This window comes from Coregonus clupeaformis, unplaced genomic scaffold (assembly GCF_020615455.1).
Source record: "Coregonus clupeaformis isolate EN_2021a unplaced genomic scaffold, ASM2061545v1 scaf0881, whole genome shotgun sequence".
In the NCBI taxonomy this organism is placed as follows: Eukaryota; Metazoa; Chordata; class Actinopteri; order Salmoniformes; family Salmonidae; genus Coregonus; species Coregonus clupeaformis.
Genome location: NW_025534335.1, coordinates 194,665 through 212,782, shown reverse-complemented (window position 1 = coordinate 212,782; position 18,118 = coordinate 194,665). Strand labels below are relative to the sequence as shown.

The 18,118-nt window shown below is 43.7% G+C and overlaps 1 non-coding gene across 1 annotated transcript; it reads right to left on the bottom strand.

The window, feature by feature from the left end:
* Window positions 1-10,597: 10,597 nt before the first annotated feature.
* Window positions 10,598-10,704, bottom strand: LOC121535833. The gene has a single exon (XR_005994801.1). It is a non-coding gene; the product is annotated as a U6 spliceosomal RNA (small nuclear RNA).
* Window positions 10,705-18,118: the final 7,414 nt, after the last annotated feature.

The window sequence follows — 18,118 nt, the reverse complement described above, 5'->3', positions numbered from 1 at the left end:
GGATCAAATATCACTGATTCCTTACACTGAGAAATGGACTGTATTTGCGACAGGGAAAAAAGTATTACATTTAGTGGGGTTAAAGAATCCTCCTGAGGGTCAAAGATAATGGATTCTGAAAGGTGACATGTAAATTGGCAGTATGTATGGGCGACAGCACGAATGATGGTTACAAATAATAAAATGATGTATCACGCTGCATTTAAACAATCGCTGAAGGGGGTGATTTTGAGGGTTGTGTGTTGTAGTAAATTGTTGTGGGCGTCGAATGACGAGAACACTGATGGGCCAGACCATCATCACATTAGTAAATTGTTTTAGTGGAGGGGGGTCACAGGGCATGTGGGAAGGTGCAACCAACAAGGCAAGAGATAGCATATTTGGGGATTGGCGTTTTCAAAGTCACTGAGCATGTTGGGTGTGATCGAGTGAGAGCAATGCGACTCAGGAAAAAGCCTAGGGGTTTAAATCTCATGAGACATTATTTCGTTTTATGTGCACTGGATTGTGGAATTGAAAGAGGAGGAGATGTGGACTGATAAACTAAATAGAGAGTGAGAATTTCGAATTTCAATTGTTTGGACTTGTTAAGAGATATTAAAATGGAAATATTTCCTGAGACTATTAAAAGGCCTGGCCATTTTTGTTTGTTGTTTTACTATATGTTTTTCAAATAACCACAAACAACCCACTTAGTACGAAATGTTAGCTGTATAGGGTTTTGATTTTAATTTTGACTTTTCACGGGTTAGAAGTGACATTTCATAAAGGGTTACACATGTATTTTGAGATTTTATTTACTGAGTGAGTTTTAAGTAAATACATGTGATTTCTTTTGAAAATAGCTGTACTAAGGACTTACTGTACACTCAGGATACAACATTTATGAAATGTTTTGATGGTTGTTAATGATTAGTCTACTATAGAATGAAACACTTCTTTGAAGGGTTTGAATTACCTCTGACCTTTGTCCTGACTTTCTAGTGTGATTTGATCACCCACACTGGAAAGCCGAGTGACATAGGATGATGAGTTTAAGGTAATTTATTATACCGAGTTGAGGGTCATTTATAATACTGATAATTGTGAAGAAGTTTATAATTTGGAAAAAATCCTATATATTAGTCCAAACAGGACAAGGATGAAGTGAGAGAGTTAGTCCTGAAGGAGAGGTATTCCTTGAATAGTGTTATGGGATACAGTTAAGTAAAGATATGCTCAAGGGTTGTCATTTTAAGTTTAATTATTATTTTTGGTTTGATAGGCAATATTGTTGTTGTTTTGTTTTTTGAACACATGAATAATGATGTGATGCATGTGTCCAAGGGGGGAAGTTGGGCTTACAGGGGTTTTAATGTTTTATAATGGTTTTGTGGGGAAATATGCAAGGTGTATTAAAGATATGAACAGTAGTAATAATGTGTTATGGGTTAGGTTAAATGTTTTTTGTTTTTGTGATAGGAGGCAGGGTGTAGAGGTGGTCTGTCTATGAAATGAGTGGACTACAACAAGCTGGAAGCAGATGCGCTTCATAATCTCAAGGCGTCTCTTGACGGATGAGAGGACAGAAGTAGCATACTGTGTCTCACCTAACCTAACAATGTTCTTAAGATTTTATTTTCATGGGTGAAGATAACTCTGCCCAGCTGAGTAGGAGAATCTGAGTATTTTCTGCGCCCTGGAGACTATGTGATGGCAAAAGACTACAGAAGAAAGAGCTGGAAAGACCCTATGTGGAGGGGCCCGTACCAGGTGTTGTTGGCTACCTCAATGATGGTAAAAGTGGGAGAGACCAATACTTAGATCCATGTTTTCCACTATAGGAGTGTTCCAACCCCAGGAGAGGAAGACGGCCCCCCATTGGGTAGCATTGTTGTCTTTTGTGTTTGTCTGTGCTTGTGTCTTTGCAGCAGTAACTCCGAGCTTCCCTATGGGTAGGCTGGTAGAAGGACACTCTTCGCAGACCGATGTCGATAGATTGAGAGGGACTCTGGCTGATCCGGAGACCCTAGTGACGGAAGAAGGTTAACAGCTAAAGGGACCATACATCGTCATCCAGGTTACACCAACGGCGGTACGGATAGAGGGGAGCGTGACCTGGTATCATCTAAACCATTGTAGCAGAGTGAGGGAACCGATGACTGAGAGATGAGAGAGCTGAGGATGCTGGGACAAATGCTGACATTTTTAGGAATTTAGTTCAGATTGGGTAGAGGAATATACAGTAAAAACAGCCCCTCTAAGAGAAATAATGAAGAATGCAGTTAAGAGCGAAGATAAAATGGAATAGCAATGCTGTAGCAGCATTTGAAACAATAAAACAGGATATGCAAACAGCTCCAGCATTAGGAACTCCAGACTACAAGAGACTCTTTTTACTGTGTGTGGCAAACTCACAGGGATTTCCAACAGCAGTACTGATGCAAGAAACATGTGCAGGAAGAAGAAAGCAGCCAATAGCATTTTACAGCGCGATTATTAGATTCAGTAGCACAAGGGTATCCACCATGCTACCAGGGATTGGCAGCTCTACAGTATGCATATGATAAAGCATCCACAATTACAATTGGGTACCCAGTGGTGATCTATACTCATCATAAAATAACTGAATAAATTGGACAATTTGTACTGACCGATGCCAGAGTATTGGAGCATTTGACATTACTGACCTATCCAGACGTAACCATAAAACTACGTATTACAGTTAACCCAGCAGAGAGGATACCAATAGAAACTGAAGGTGATCCACATGACTGTGTAGCAGAATCCTTGACATTCACTAAATTGAGATCTGATTTATTGTCAATTCCAATCCTAGGAGCTACGGAATAATTGTTTGTGGATGGGTCTTGCTTTAGAGATTATGAAGGCAATCATGCTGGTTATGCAGTATTAAGGAAAGGATTAGACAACCAATTCTACACCATAGAAAGTGAATGTTGTGACCAACCATGTTCTGCCAACTAGCAGAACTAAGAGCACTGACAGCAGCATGTAACCATGGAAGGGATAAAATAGTAAATATTTACACTGATTCAGCATATGCGCATGGAGTATGCCACCTGTTTGGAGCAGTCTGGAAACATAGAGGGTTTAGGAAAACAGATGGAAGCCCAATTTTGCATTTTGAACAAATACAATAACTAATGATTGCATTAATGAGACCGAAACAAATAGCAATTGTTAGATGTCAAGCACACAAGAAAGGAAAGGAATACGTTACCAGAGGAAACAATGCGGCAGATGAGGCGGCCAAAATGGCATCTAAATGTAAAGTGGCCATACAGGCCCAACTTATTTTGATAGAAGCGGCCCCAGAAATAGATGATATAATAAGAATACAAAACAAAGCCAACATAAATGAGCATACTATGTGGGAAAAAGAGGAGCAACAAGGGACATTAATAGATTATGGAGAACACGTGATGGACTAATAGTGGCTCCTACAACACTTCTGAACTTACTTATTACAAATACACATGGTTTTGACCATTGTGCAAGGGGGGAGGTAATAAGGAAAATTAGAAAACAAGGTTTCTGGTCTCCATATATGCAAGCAACAGTAGATTCAAGATTAGAAGAATGTGAAACATGTGAAACGTGCGCAAAATAATATTAGAAAAGGAATAACGGCACCAATTGGACACATTCCAGTACCAGAGGGACCATTTAAACATTTGGTAATAGATTATGTAGATATGATAAGACCAGTTAATGGGAAAAGGTACATGCTAGTAATAATTGACAGATTTAGCAGATGGGTTGAAGCAGTTCCATCCAAAACTCTAGGGGCAGGAACAGTAGTAAAATGTTTAACAAGAGAAGTGATGCCACGATTTGGAATTCCGACGGAAATCAGTTCAGACAATGGTTCAGCATTTATACAGAAAACTGTAAAACTAGTGATGCAGCAGTTGCGGATAAAATAAAGATTGGGATGTGTTTACCACCACCAATCTCAGGGAATGGTGTAAAGAGTAAATGGAACTATAAAAGCGAAAATTAGAAAGATCTGTGAGAGCATGAGGTTGAACTGGGGCCTCCTGTAGCTCAGTTGGTAGAGCATGGCGCTTTCTACGCCAGGGTTGTGGGTTCGTTTCCCACGGGGGGCCAGTATGAAAAATGTATGCACTCACTAAAACTGTAAGTCACTCTAGATAAGAGCGTCTGCTAAATGACTAAAATGTAGATGACTTACCTCTGGCACTAATGAGTTTTCACATGCAAGCTAACAGAATAACGCATTTAACACCACATGAAATGCTTACGGGTCAACCCATGCCAGTTCTTGCCATATGCCATATGAGGGTCCACCTTTAGAACAGTTGGAAAGGGAATTAGAAGAGTATATCCGGCAACTAACTGCTATACATGAAGTTATCTACCTCCAGGAGAAAAGCATGGTTCCAGAACCAGAAGCGAATCCACCATGACCAGTAGAGCCAGGGGACAAGGTCTACATCCGGGTCTTCAGAAGGAAGTGGAACGAACCGAGACGAGGGACCATACATCGTCACCAACGGCCATACGGATAGAGGGGAGCTCGACCTGGTATCACCTAAACCACTGCACCACATGGAAACCAACGACCTAGAGATGAGGAAGCTGAGGATGCTAAAACACCCAATAGGGAAGAAGAGGAAACAGAAGAAGAAGGAGAAGGGATGGAAGCTCAAGCAGAATCACCACTCTCTGCTGGAGCTGGCCAGAATCAGGAAATGGGGGAGGATGGCAGTGGGAATGCTGTTGATGAGCTACGTACTCTGGCAGATTCCCTCAGCAGAGGGACAAGATCCTACAGACCTCCAAGACATCCCAGACTTCCCCACCATTGATTTCTCTACCCTTGGCTGGTCCCCCTAACAGAAATTGGAAACCAAAACAGTTGAATAAGGAAAATGGCATACTGACAATAGTGAAAAGCATAGGAACAAGACAAAGAAGAGAAACAGACAGGATTAGAATGTCCATTCCTGCACAAACAAGAACCATGACTGAAGTACAGAAAGGGATCGCTATTAAGGAACGAGGGTCAGATGACTATTGGTGTGGGTGGAACCATCACCGGGATTTTAAGGAAGTCACATGGGGTAACTGTGATATCAAGATAATAAAAGAAGAAGATAGGTGGATCATTGTCACGATCGTCGGGAACAGAGGAGGACCAAGGCGCAGCGTTGAAGGCAAACATACTCTTTATTAGTGAATAACCGAACAAAACAACAAAAACGATAACGTGACGTCCACGGTCTAAACACAAACCACACTGGAACAAGATCCCACAACCACTGTGGGAAAACAGCCTGTCTAAATATGGTTCCCAATCAGAGACAACCAGCAACAGCTGACACTCGTTGCCTCTGATTGGGAACCACTCTGGCCAACCTAGAAATACAACTACTAGAAAAACAAATGAAACTCACACCCTGGCTCAACATACAAGTGTCCCCAGAGCCAGGGCGTGACAGTACCCTCCCCTAAAGGCGCGGACTTCGACCGCGCCAACTAAATACCACAGGGGAGGGACCGGGTGGGCACTCCGCCCTGGCGGCGGATCCGGCTCCGGGCCTGATCCCCACTCCCTCTCCAACCCCCCAAAGTACCCCTGGTCCGGTCTGGCCCCGCTGGCCGGAGCTGGACTGCACACTGGTGGAGCGGATTGCTCTAGCTCCGGCGTGAAGCAGCTGACCGGTGCCGGACCAGGCACCGGTGGAACAGGCACGGGCCGTGCGGACTGACGACGCACACCACTGGCTTGGTGTGGGGAACAGGCACGGGCCGTGCCGGACTGGACGACGCACACCACTGGCTTGATGTGGGGAGCAGGAGCGGGCCGGACCGGCTGGCGACGCGCACCATTGGCTTGGTGCGGGGAGCAGGGGCGGGCCAGCCGGTTCCGCCATCGGGAGAGGCGGGCCGACCGGTTGGCGACGCGCACCATTGGTCTGGTGCGGGGAGCAGGAACAGGCCGGGTGGCGACGCGCACCATAGGCTTGGTGCGGGGGGCAGGAGCCGGGCCGGACCGGGCTGGCGACGCGCACCATTGGCCTGGTGCGGGGAGCAGGAACAGGCCGGGCCGGTCTGGCGACGCGCACCATAGGCTTGGTGCGGGAGCAGGAACAGGCCGGGCCGAGCTGGCGACGCGCACCATTGGCTTGGTGCGGGGAGCAGGAACAGGACGGGCCGGGCTGGCGACGCGCACCATTGGCTTGGTGCGGGGAGCAGGAACGGGCCGGGCTGGCGACGCGCACCATTGGCTTGGTGCGGGGAGCAGGCACAGACCGGACCGTACTGGGGACACACACCACTGGCCCTACGCAGGGATCTGGAACGGGCCGGACCGGACTGGTAACACACCCCAGTACCTCTCGCCGTGCCTCTACACCTTCCTTCCCCTCTTTGACCAGTGGCCCCCGTAACCTGGCGGCCTCCTCTGCCAACCCGCTGGGCCGCTCTATCGCGGTCTCCTGCTGCCCCGTCGCTCCCACGGCGTTAGCCCCCCTAAAAAATTTCTGGGCTTCTCTCCTACCCGTGGACCAGGTCTCCATACTTTTCGCCAGCCTTTCGCCCTTCTGCTTCCACGTCAAGCCCCTCTCTTGCTCACCCGGCTTGACCCAGTCGAGGAGGCGCTGGATATCCGCCAGAGATTTCCCTGGCGATGGCTCCTGGACCCGCTGCTTGGTCCAGTTCTGGTGGGATCTTCTGTCACGATCGTCGGGAACAGAGGATGACCAAGGCGCAGCGTTGAAGGCAAACATACTCTTTATTAGTGAATAACCGAACAAAACAACAAAAACGATAACGTGACGTCCACGGTCTAAACACAAACCACACTGGAACAAGATCCCACAACCACTGTGGGAAAACAGCCTGTCTAAATATGGTTCCCAATCAGAGACAACCAGCAACAGCTGACACTCGTTGCCTCTGATTGGGAACCACTCTGGCCAACCTAGAAATACAACTACTAGAAAAACAAATGAAACTCACACCCTGGCTCAACATACAAGTGTCCCCAGAGCCAGGGCGTGACAATCATAGACATAAGAACAACAGCCCAAGACCGAGATAAACAATATGATGTATTAATTACAAGCTCGATATTCCCAGGGGGCAATGCTGCTGAAGTAGTTAATCCCTGGGAACGTAAACCGGCCCCCTTACCTATTTGGGCCCCAACAGACTTAGAAGAAGGGGTATGGAAGGAGGCGCAAGACAATGACTGGTATAAATGGGCACAATATACTACATTAAAACTGAAGAAAGAAAATTGTCTAGTGTGCACTTCCTCTCCTTTAAAATAATTGATAGTAGTACAAAATCCCCACAGCTACCAGGACTGTGCTAAGTTTAACCACAACTTCTGTCATCTAAAAGACGGAAGAGACCGTGTTGCCTAACAGAATGTATAAACAATTTTATAATCTAACAGGGTGGGGGGAGAAGTGTAAGCAATTAGATGTTAGAATAGAAATCAGGAAAATGGAAGCACCGGAGAAATATCAAATAGACTATGAGCAGAAGTATGAGTGCTACAACAAAACAATCGGGGTGTATAATTTGGGAGAGTTCAAGGGAAAATGTGAAACTACATGGCACCTGGATAAGAATATCCTTTGGAATACAGACACCCCCCAAAGGAAAATCTATCATGCAGCAGGGTCAAGTACTGGAGTAATAATTACCCCTGAAGAATGCGAGTATCAGACACTGGCATTACCGCGGACTGCTCTTTATGAGGATCAGTCGTTGGCCATGGCAGATTTCTTCTAGGTCTGTCAAGGACAACTCAGGGAAACATTACCAAAAAGATGGAAAGGGCCAGAGTACAGCTAATACAACAAGTTGTAATAGCTGACTGGGAAGCTTTAAAGGTTGATACGCAAGATACCAAATTAAAAAGATCAAAGAGGGCATATCAAGCCGATCCCAATGTAAAGATAGATGCTATAGGCCAACCCCGGGGAATTCCTGATGAATTTAAAGCTAGAAGTGAAGTTAAATCAGGATTTGAATCAATACTCATTTGGATAACTCCCAATAATAACTTAGAATGGATCAATTACATCTATTACAATCAGCAAAGGTTCATAAATTATACTGACTCAGCATTGACAGCTCTGGGAGAACAAGTACAGGCAACAAGTAGGATGACAAGGCAGAATATGCAGGCTTTAGATTGGCTCCTAGCAGAAAAAGGTGGAGCCTGTGTTATGCTGCACTTTTATTCCAAACAATACTGCCCCAGGTGGAACATTCACTGAGGCAATGATCAAGCTTAAAGGATTAAGACAAGAAGTCACGAACAATGCTGGGCATGACGCACATGCCTGGGACTGGCTGGACTTAACTCTGGGAAAATGGGGAGCAATGTTCACAAAAATGGCAATCATGATAGGCATAGCACTGGTGGTAATGGGAGTAGTATGTTGAAATCCCTTTTGATGAAAACCACAGTAAAACAGATGACTGTCACAACTGTGAAAACCGGAACAGACTGGGAAATTGAATTATTTCCAGGATAAGTATTACCCGTCCAAGGACAACCATGACACTACAAAAACGCTAATGGGAAGCCCTGCAACATTAATGGAGAACCACTGGATTGCCCTTCTGAGAATCCTGAACGTCTTTATGGTGTTGTCCCTGGAGGTGGATGGGCGTGTCATGACTACCAAGAACAAAAACTGGTGAAAACAGGACTTGAAGATATTAATCTCCCAGACTTATATCCTGTTCCATACTACATTAGTGATGATAAGGACCCAAGACTGGTGTCTGAATTGGGATAACTAAGTATACACAGATGAAGCATTAATGAAGAAAAGTGGGTGAGGCAACATTTAAATGGATAAATAAAGTTAGGCCTCCCTCATCTATTGCCTAAGTAGTATGTGTATGTAACTTAGGGGTTTCCGGTTACGAGTGTCCACGGACCAGGCTCTTAATTCCCTAAACAGGTTCTGATTAGGTTCAGAAGAAGGTTGTTAGGGAGAAAACCGCAAGGAAGAGCACACATTACTGGAACTTGTAAAACATAAGGGATGATATTATAAGGGATTTATTATTTCATATATTGCTTATGAATTACAATTGCAAGATAACTGCCTTGTATAGATATTATGGTTAAAACAAACCTGCAATATTTGTATGTATTTTAATGTGTTAGGATACTAACACTTATATTGTTTGAGTAGAAACACTTATGTTGTTTTGGGATATTATGAAAAAGAAACCTTTGTATTGTTTTGAAATGTGTGGGCAAATATTTGAAACTTTTTCAACGCAAAGAGTCAAAACAACCATAGGCCGAGGAGAGTAGTTCACGTCCCTCTTGGGTGACACAACCCTCTCTGAAACAAGTCCCGCCTGTTTCACCCTTCAAGATCACAGGAACTGTAACATTTCTCTCTTCTTTATGGCATAGCTACTGGTGATGGGGAAACAAAGCTTCCTGAAGCATTGAGCATTTCCAGTCAATTGTGTCGATAATAAGTTCATTACTCGAGGCTTTGATCAACACGTTCTACACTAGTGGCACCTGCTGGTCAAAAGAATTTAGAACAGCCAAATTATTATAGACGACGTTGCACACGGCGTAGTGCGTACGCAGGGTAGCCTTATTGTCTTCTACTGAAACCAATAAGGTGGTTGTTCGACAAAACCAAGCTTCGGACGTCATTAATCATGTGCTTCTGATAAAGTGACACAAGCATCGGCACACTTTTTAGAAGCAAACTGTTTAGAGATTTCGGCGCATGCCTCGGAGCTCCGGTATCAATCATAACATCACTAGCTACAACAGGCTTTCAGAATTGGCCATCATAGGAGAAAAGTATTTGAAACCTTTTTAGTGCAAAGAGTCAAAACAACCGCAGACCTGAAGAGTAGGACACGCCCCTCTTGAGACACACCCCTCTATGGAACATGTCCGGCCTGTGTCATGCTTTAACCTCTGAAATAAGTCACGCCTGTTTAACCCTTCATGATCACAGGAACAGTGCTATTGCTCGCTTTTCTATGGCATAGCTACAGCAGGCCTTCAAATTCTTCTCTGTATGGTTCCAATTCCTCTGTATCATTGGAACTTTCAACTCGGGAGAAGGCTGCCCATGAATTGGATGCTGAAGAACAAGAGCAAGATCATAGGAGTAGGTGTGCGGCCTTGTGTTGAACTGCAGATAAGACTCTTTCACACAGAGGTCCTGCTACAACGCCCTATTCGCCCATTAATGTTACTTTTACTATAGTGACATTGGTATTAAATAGAATACAGTATATGGATAGCTACCCAACTGGGACAGAGAACGTGGAAATGGATGGGCTAAACACACCAAGGAAACCTCCAAACATCATAACAAAAGAGGCACTTGAGTGAAGCCCGCAGGGCAAGACATGGAGAAGGAGCAATGAAGAGGAGATGAAAAAGGCCAGAACACTACCTTCTCTGTACGCTTCCAATTCCTCTGCATCGTTACAACATCCCTTCAGCACCAGCCAATCTCGTACGGTACCAACTTCTGTGCACTTGTTCCAACTTCCCTACCGGCCAATCTTCTCTGTTTGGTTCCAATTTCTCTGTTTCTCGATGTGTGAGGAAAATATGGAGCGCTTCACGAATTTGCATGTCATCCTTTCGCAGGGGCCATGCTAATCTTCTCTGTATCGATCCAATTTTAGTATATGTGCTGCCGAAGCGAGCACAAGTAACTGGACCAGTACGACCCTTTTATCCAGGGCCGCCTGGGGAAATGTTGCCGGCTCACGGTAGGCTACGATACCCACATCTCCAAACCTGCGTCACCCTTCAAGATCATAGGAACCTTGCCGTTGCTCTCTTCTCTATTGTATAGCTATAGCAGGCCATCAGAGTTGGACATCACAGGAAGCAAGTATTTGAAACTTTTTCAGCACAAAGAGTCAAAACAACCATAGGCCGAGGAGAGTAGTTCACGTCCCTCTTGGGGGACACAACCCTTTCTGAAACAACTCCCGCCTGTTTCACCCTTCAAGATCACAGGAACTGTGACATTTCTCTCTTCTCTATGGCATGGCTACTGGTGATGGGGAAACAAAGCTTCCTGAAGCATTGAGCATTTCCAGTCAATTGTGTCGATAATAAGTTCATTACTCGAGGCTTTGATCAACACGTTCTACACTAGTGGCACCTGCTGGTCAAAATAATTTAGAACAGCCAAATTATTATAGACGACGTTGCACACGGCATAGCGCGTACGCAGGGTAGCCTTATTGTCTTCTACTGAAACCAATAAGGTGGTTGTTCGACAAAACCAAGCTTCGGATGTCATTAATCATGTGCTTCTGATAAAGTGACACAAGCATCGGCACACTTTTTAAAAGCAAACTGTTTTGCGATTTCGGCGCATGCCTCGGAGCTCCGGTATCAATCATAACATCACTAGCTACAACAGGCCTTCAGAATTGGCCATCATAGGAGGCAAGTAATTGAAACCTTTTTAGTGCAAAGAGTCAAAACAACCGTAGGCCTGAAGAGTAGGACACGCCCCTCTTGAGACACACCCCTCTATGGAACATGTCCGGCCTGTGTCATGCTTTAACCTCTGAAATAAGTCACGCCTGTTTAACCCTTCATGATCACAGGAACTGTGCTATTGCTCGCTTTTCTATGGCATAGCTACAGCAGGCCTTCAAATTCTTCTCTGTATGGTTCCAATTCCTCTGTATCGTTGGAACTTTCAACTCTGGAGAAGGCTGCCCATGAATTGGATGCTGAAGAACAACCTTCACAGAGCAAGATCATAGGAGTAGGTGTGCGGCCTTGTGTTGAACAGCAGGTAAGACTCTTTCACACAGAGGTCCTGCTACCACGCCCTATTAGCCCAGTAATGATACTTTTAGTATAGTGACATTGGTATTAAATAGAATACAGTATATGGATAGCTACCCAACTGGGACAGAGAACTTGAGTGGAGCCCGCAGGGCAAGACATTGAGAAGGAGCAATGAAGAGGAGATGAAAAAGGCCAGAACACTACCTTCTCTGTACGCTTCCAATTCCTCTGCATCGCTACAACATCCCTTCAGCACCAGCCAATCTCGTACGGTACCAACTTCTATGCACTTGTTCCTTCAATTGTTTTTACAGATTTAAAGAATAACCTTGTCAATAGCCTATTTAATTTAATCGGATTCACAGTCAAAATAAACAACTACATCTGATAATCCTGAATTTGCCTATGTGTCGCAGGGATGAATTTATGGACAGATGAATTCAATGACATCGATACTAACAGTGGGCGAATAGCATGGCACAAAATGGAGTGATGGCCAATAGCCTATTGCTTTGACAGTGCGTTTGCATTGAGGTGCGGCAGCGCAAGAGGCGCTTATTAGAGACAGGTTTCAATTTTTTTGCTAATTTGCCTAGTTAATTGATTAATTCCAGCATTCAATTCCAGCCTTTTAATAAATTTTCTTAGTTTCCTGCACTAATGTGTTATCATTTACACACTGTGTCACGTTTCTTTTATCTCAGTATGCCTGTTTTCCTTGGAATAATTATTTTTCTCTTTGACTGTGCATTTTCGTCAGTTCGTATTTTCTAAGGGTCTGTACCGAAGTTGTTAACTGTTTTGGGGGATTGCGATTTGGCTAGCAGTTCTTGCTGGCGATAAAAACGGATGATTGCCATAATTTTTTCGAGTAATTACTGAATTATTTGATGTAACAAATCATACATTAAACCTTGTAAATAATTCATGGTAATTCATGGTAAGCTCGTAAACAATTCATTTAGACTTGGCGTTTATATGAAACAGGCGTTTATTTGTTGAAATGTGCCGCTGTCCAGCTATTAAAATGGACAGGCGGCTATCTGAGACTGCATTTACATTAATTTAAGTTTTATGGTATATGCATTACAATTTGCTCTATGAAGTCCTTGGTAGCGTTAGCACTGTATTTACAGTAATGGCTTCCAACCCATCTTGTGATGCATTAACACATGAATATGAATACCACAAATGTTTCTGGACACTTCTCCCACAATAGGAAGCAAAATAGGAAGTTCCTTTGCATCTCATTACATTTGAGTCATTTAGCACAGGGTTTCCCAAACTCGGTCCTGTGGCCCCCTCTGGGTGCACGTTTTGTTTTTGCCCTAGCACAAAACATCTGATTCAAATAACCAACATCATCAAGCTTTGATTCTTTTAATCAGCTGTGTAGTGCTAGGGGAAAAAACAAACATGCATCCAGGGGGGGCCCCAGGACCAAGTTTGGGAAGCCCTGATTTAGCAGACGCTCTAATCCAGGCTCTGTCGCAGCCAGCCGCGACCGGGAGACTCATGGGCGCACACATTGGCCCAGCGTCGTCCAGGGTAGGGAGGGAATGGCCGGCAGGGATGTAGCTCAGTTAATAGAGCATGGCGTTTGCAACGCCAGGGTTGTGGGTTCGATTCCACGGGGGCCAGTATAAAAAAAAAAGATATGTATTCACTGACTGTAAGTCGCTCTGGATAAGAGCGTCTGCTAAATGACTAAAATGTAAAAATGACTAACATGAGTTTAAAAGGGCATCTCGACAGATATTGTTTTACCTAGTCGACTACGGAATTTGAACCAACAACCTTTCACTTACCGGCCCAAATCTCTTGAATGTTATGCTACCTGCAACTAACTGCTAAGCTATTCCACTCTTTCCCAAATTGCATGGCACCATACATCCTACTGTAAGGTGAAATGGTGGTGTAATGAATTCACAATAAAGTTATACACTATGTAAATTCTGTTGTCTCAACTTCCTGCAAGAAGTCTCAGGACAGCAGCTGGAAATGATGACATCAGCATCTGCCTGTAAAGGAAACATAGAATTTAAGGCCAGCCAGCCCAGTATATTTCAGATAGCATGACAACTTTCCTTTGCATACAGAGAGGCGGGAGCTGGATGCTGGGAAGAAAACACTCTTAGAAACCATAAAGAACACATGGACATACCACCCCAACCTTATTACCAATGAAATGCACCCCTGCCCTCACTGAGACAATATCTATTTTAGTCCATGGGTTTCCAACCTTTTATTTCTTTAATCTACTTCATACAACCAAACTCAAATGCCTACATATGTTGATATTGGTATTTTAACGATACAGGAAGGGAGAGTGAGCTTGTCTGAGGTGGTCAGTGAACCCAGAACCTTCAGGAACGGAGTCCTGCACACTACCAATTACTTCATAAATGCTATCTCCCTTGGGGGAGTTAATACTGAATACGTGCTTATCATATGAATACCGACCTGCCGAATTAGAATAATCTGTATAAGTACCACTTCAGAGTAGAGGCACCCCCCGCCCCCACAACGCTGCGCGTGGGACACCCACACCACTCAAATCATAGCCAAATGCAAAAAATGTTTGCCTAATAATGATATTGGTAGAAGACTGCGTCAGTAGGAATCGTAGGCTGTACACCGTTATGTGTGCTTGGTAATTGTCTGCTCTTCACTAACTAACTAGTTTAAGAAGTTTTAATGTACAATCAGAACCTTGCATATATTAAGCGCATGTGCACATATGTGAATGTCAGGTCGCTGCAGTATATTTAAAATAAACATAGGAAAACACTTCATTCATAACAACACTGGATGCATTGCCCAATTGTGTTTTGGTTCTCAAAACTATTTGCACATTCTTATTACAGCTTTATAATGAAAATCTGTTCACAGCAAAGATCACTTGTGAAAGCAACAGAAAATGAGTGGACATCACTTTCATATCTGTAATGAGTATTTTTTGCCCCCTGATCCAAGTTAGGATTTGTGTAAACACTCTTTTTAATGCTGCCATGGTTCATTCTTTCATGAACAGAGCAAATTTTGTGGTGCATGCCTAGCATACAAATACTCACTTTGACCTGCTCCCCTGAAACAAATGGAGGCCGACATATTACTTCATGCCTGGCCATCAGGTCCTGAAGACCATAGAGCTGAAGGACCCCTCACAGCTGCTGCAGGATGGGGACCAATTTCAGGCAGGCATTGACGACAATGGAAGTTCAGGAGGAGAAAAATATTAAATTAGGCTTAGTATGCACAACAACACAGTCCAATTTGGATGACAGAATAATCATTGCACAACAATTATTGAATTCAGTAATGTAGCTTTGGATAAGTTTCAGCAATGAGATGACATATCTAAATCATAACACTGCCCCGCACACACATACTCAATTATTAGCCACAACCCTGCATCACAGCTCAACCACGGTCCTGAACCTGCCACAGCAGGGGAAACCAGCTCAACCTCAGTCTATGATTTGGGGCCTTAAGGAACATCCACACCAAATCACTTGCACTCAAATGTTTCATGTTCAAACATACTGCACAATATTCATTTCACAGAAAGTGTAATTGTTGTGTCTAACAGCATTACACATTGAAATCTAAGTTACTGTATGACTGTAGGATCATCATTTAGGAATTATCATGCAAATTAGCACTTGGTACTCTAAATCCCCCATATCTGCTACTACTAGGGCCTCCTTGTCCACCTCCCCAGCGCAAAGGAAATGGTAGCACCAATCACTTAAGAATATTGGTGCTGGTCCCCCTTGGGCCAGGCTGGTGGCCAAGATCTCCCCTGCAGTTCTAATATGTCAACAGAAAAGTGTTATACTTCATATACTGCTTCCAAGTACATCCATGGAAACACTAACAACAATTCATTCTGCAAAACAAGCATACTTAAATAGTCCTTGTTCCAGTCGAGCAATGAGTACTTAGGACTTTTCATTTGACATCTTAGTCATTTAGCAGACGCTCTTATCCAGAGCGACTTACAGTTAGTGAGTGCATACATTTTTATTTATTTTTCATACTGGCCCCCCGTGGGAATCGAACCCACAACCCTGGCGTTGCAAACGCCATGCTCTACCAACTGAGCTACATCCCTGCCGGCCAGTATCAGTCAAAAGTTTGGACACACCTACTCATTGTGGGGTAAACAGAAGATAGCCCTATTTGGAAAAGACCAAGTCCATATTATGGCAAGAACAGCTCAAATAAGCAAAGAGAAACGACAGTCATTACTTTAAGACATGAAGGTCAGTCAATACGGAACATTTCAAGAACTTTGAAAGTTTCTTCAAGTGCAGTCGCAAAACCATCAAGCGCTATGATGAAACTGGCTCTAATGAGGACCGCCAGAGGATAAGTTCATTAGAGTTACCAGCCTCAGAAATTGCAGCCCAAATAAATAAGTAACAGACACATCTCAACATCAACTGTTCAGAGGGGACTGTGTGAATCAGGCCTTCATGGTCAATTGCTGCAAAGAAACCACTACTAAAGGACACCAATAAGAAGAAGAGACTTGTTTGGGCAAAGAAACATGAGCAATGGACATTAGACCGGTGGAAATTTGTCCTTTGGTTTGGAGTCCAAATTGGAGATGTTTGGTTCCAACCACGGTGCCTTTGTGAGACGCGGTGTGGGTGAACGGATGATCTCTGCATGTGTATTTCCCACAGTAAAAGCATGGAGGAGGAGGTGTTATGGTGTGGGAGTGCTTTACTGGTGACACTGTCTGTGATTTATTTAGAATTCAACCAGCATGGCTACCACAGCATTCTGCAGCGAAAGCCATCCCATCTGGTTTGGGCTTAATGGGACTATCAATTGTTTTTCAACAGGCTGTGTAAGGGCTATTTTACCAAGAAGGAGAGTGATGGACTGATGCATCAGATGGCCTGGCCTCCACAATCCCCCAACCTCAACCCAATTGAGATGGTTTGGGATGAGTCGGACCGCAGAGTGAAGGAAAAGCAGCCAATAAGTGCTTAGCATGTGTGGGAACTCCTTCAAGACTGTTGGAAAAGCATTCCAGGTGAAGCTGGTTGAGAGAATTCCAAGAGTGTGCAAAGCTGTCATCAAGGCAAAGGTTGGCTATTTGTAGAATCTCAAATATAAAACATATTTTGATTTGTTGAACACTTTTTTGTTTACTACATGATTCCATATGTGTTATTTCATAGTTTTGATGTCTTCACTATTATTCTACAATGTAAAAAATAGTGAAAATAAAGAAAAAGCCTTGAATGAGTAGGTGTGTCCAAACTTTTGACTGGTAGTGTATATATGTGTGTATATATATATATATATTGATAAAATATTTGCTAAATCATTGTATGATATTATTTTTAAAGAAACTAAATTTTTTGTAATTCCTCTAATGTTGTACATGGCAAGTAAACGTTTTCTGAAAGCTTTGTACCTTATCCAGGTTCATTTCACTGGGCATAGGGGCGACCATGACTGCTGAACAGAATGGGGTGCTGGCCAAAGAGAGGGGGGTGCTGGCCGAAGAGAGGGCTTGATGTTCACCTCCTTCATCATTTTCCTTCAATTCGCAAGAGGCTGAATGCATCTCACTGGAGAAAGGATTCGAGTGAGCAAAATAGCTTGCCCCTGTACAGTGGGGAAAAACGTATTTAGTCAGCCACCAATTGTGCAAGTTCTCCCACTTAAAAAGATGAGAGAGGCCTGTAAGTTCCATCATAGGTACACGTCAACTATGACAGACAAAATGAGAATTTTTTTCTCCAGAAAATCACATTGTAGGATTTTTAATGAATTTATTTGCAAATTATGATGGAAAATAAGTATTTGGTCAATAACAAAAGTTTCTCAATACTTTGTTATATACCCTTTGTTGGCAATGACACAGGTCAAACGTTTTCTGTAAGTCTTCACAGGGTTTTCACACACTGTTGCTGGTATTTTGGCCCATTCCTCCATGCAGATCTCCTCTGGAGCAGTGATGTTTTGGGGCTGTCGCTGGGCAACACAGACTTTCAACTCCCTCCAAAGATTTTCTATGGGGTTGAGATCTGGAGACTGGCTAGGCCACTCCAGGACCTTGAAATGCTTTTTACGAAGCCACTTCTTCGTTGCCCGGGCGGTGTGTTTGGGATCATTGTCATGCTGAAAGACCCAGCCACGTTTCATCTTCAATGCCCTTGCTGATGGAAGGAGGTTTTCACTCAAAATCTCATGATACATGGCCCCATTCATTCTTTCCTTTACACGGATCAGTCGTCCTGGTCCCTTTGCAGAAAAACAGCCCCAAAGCATGATGTTTCC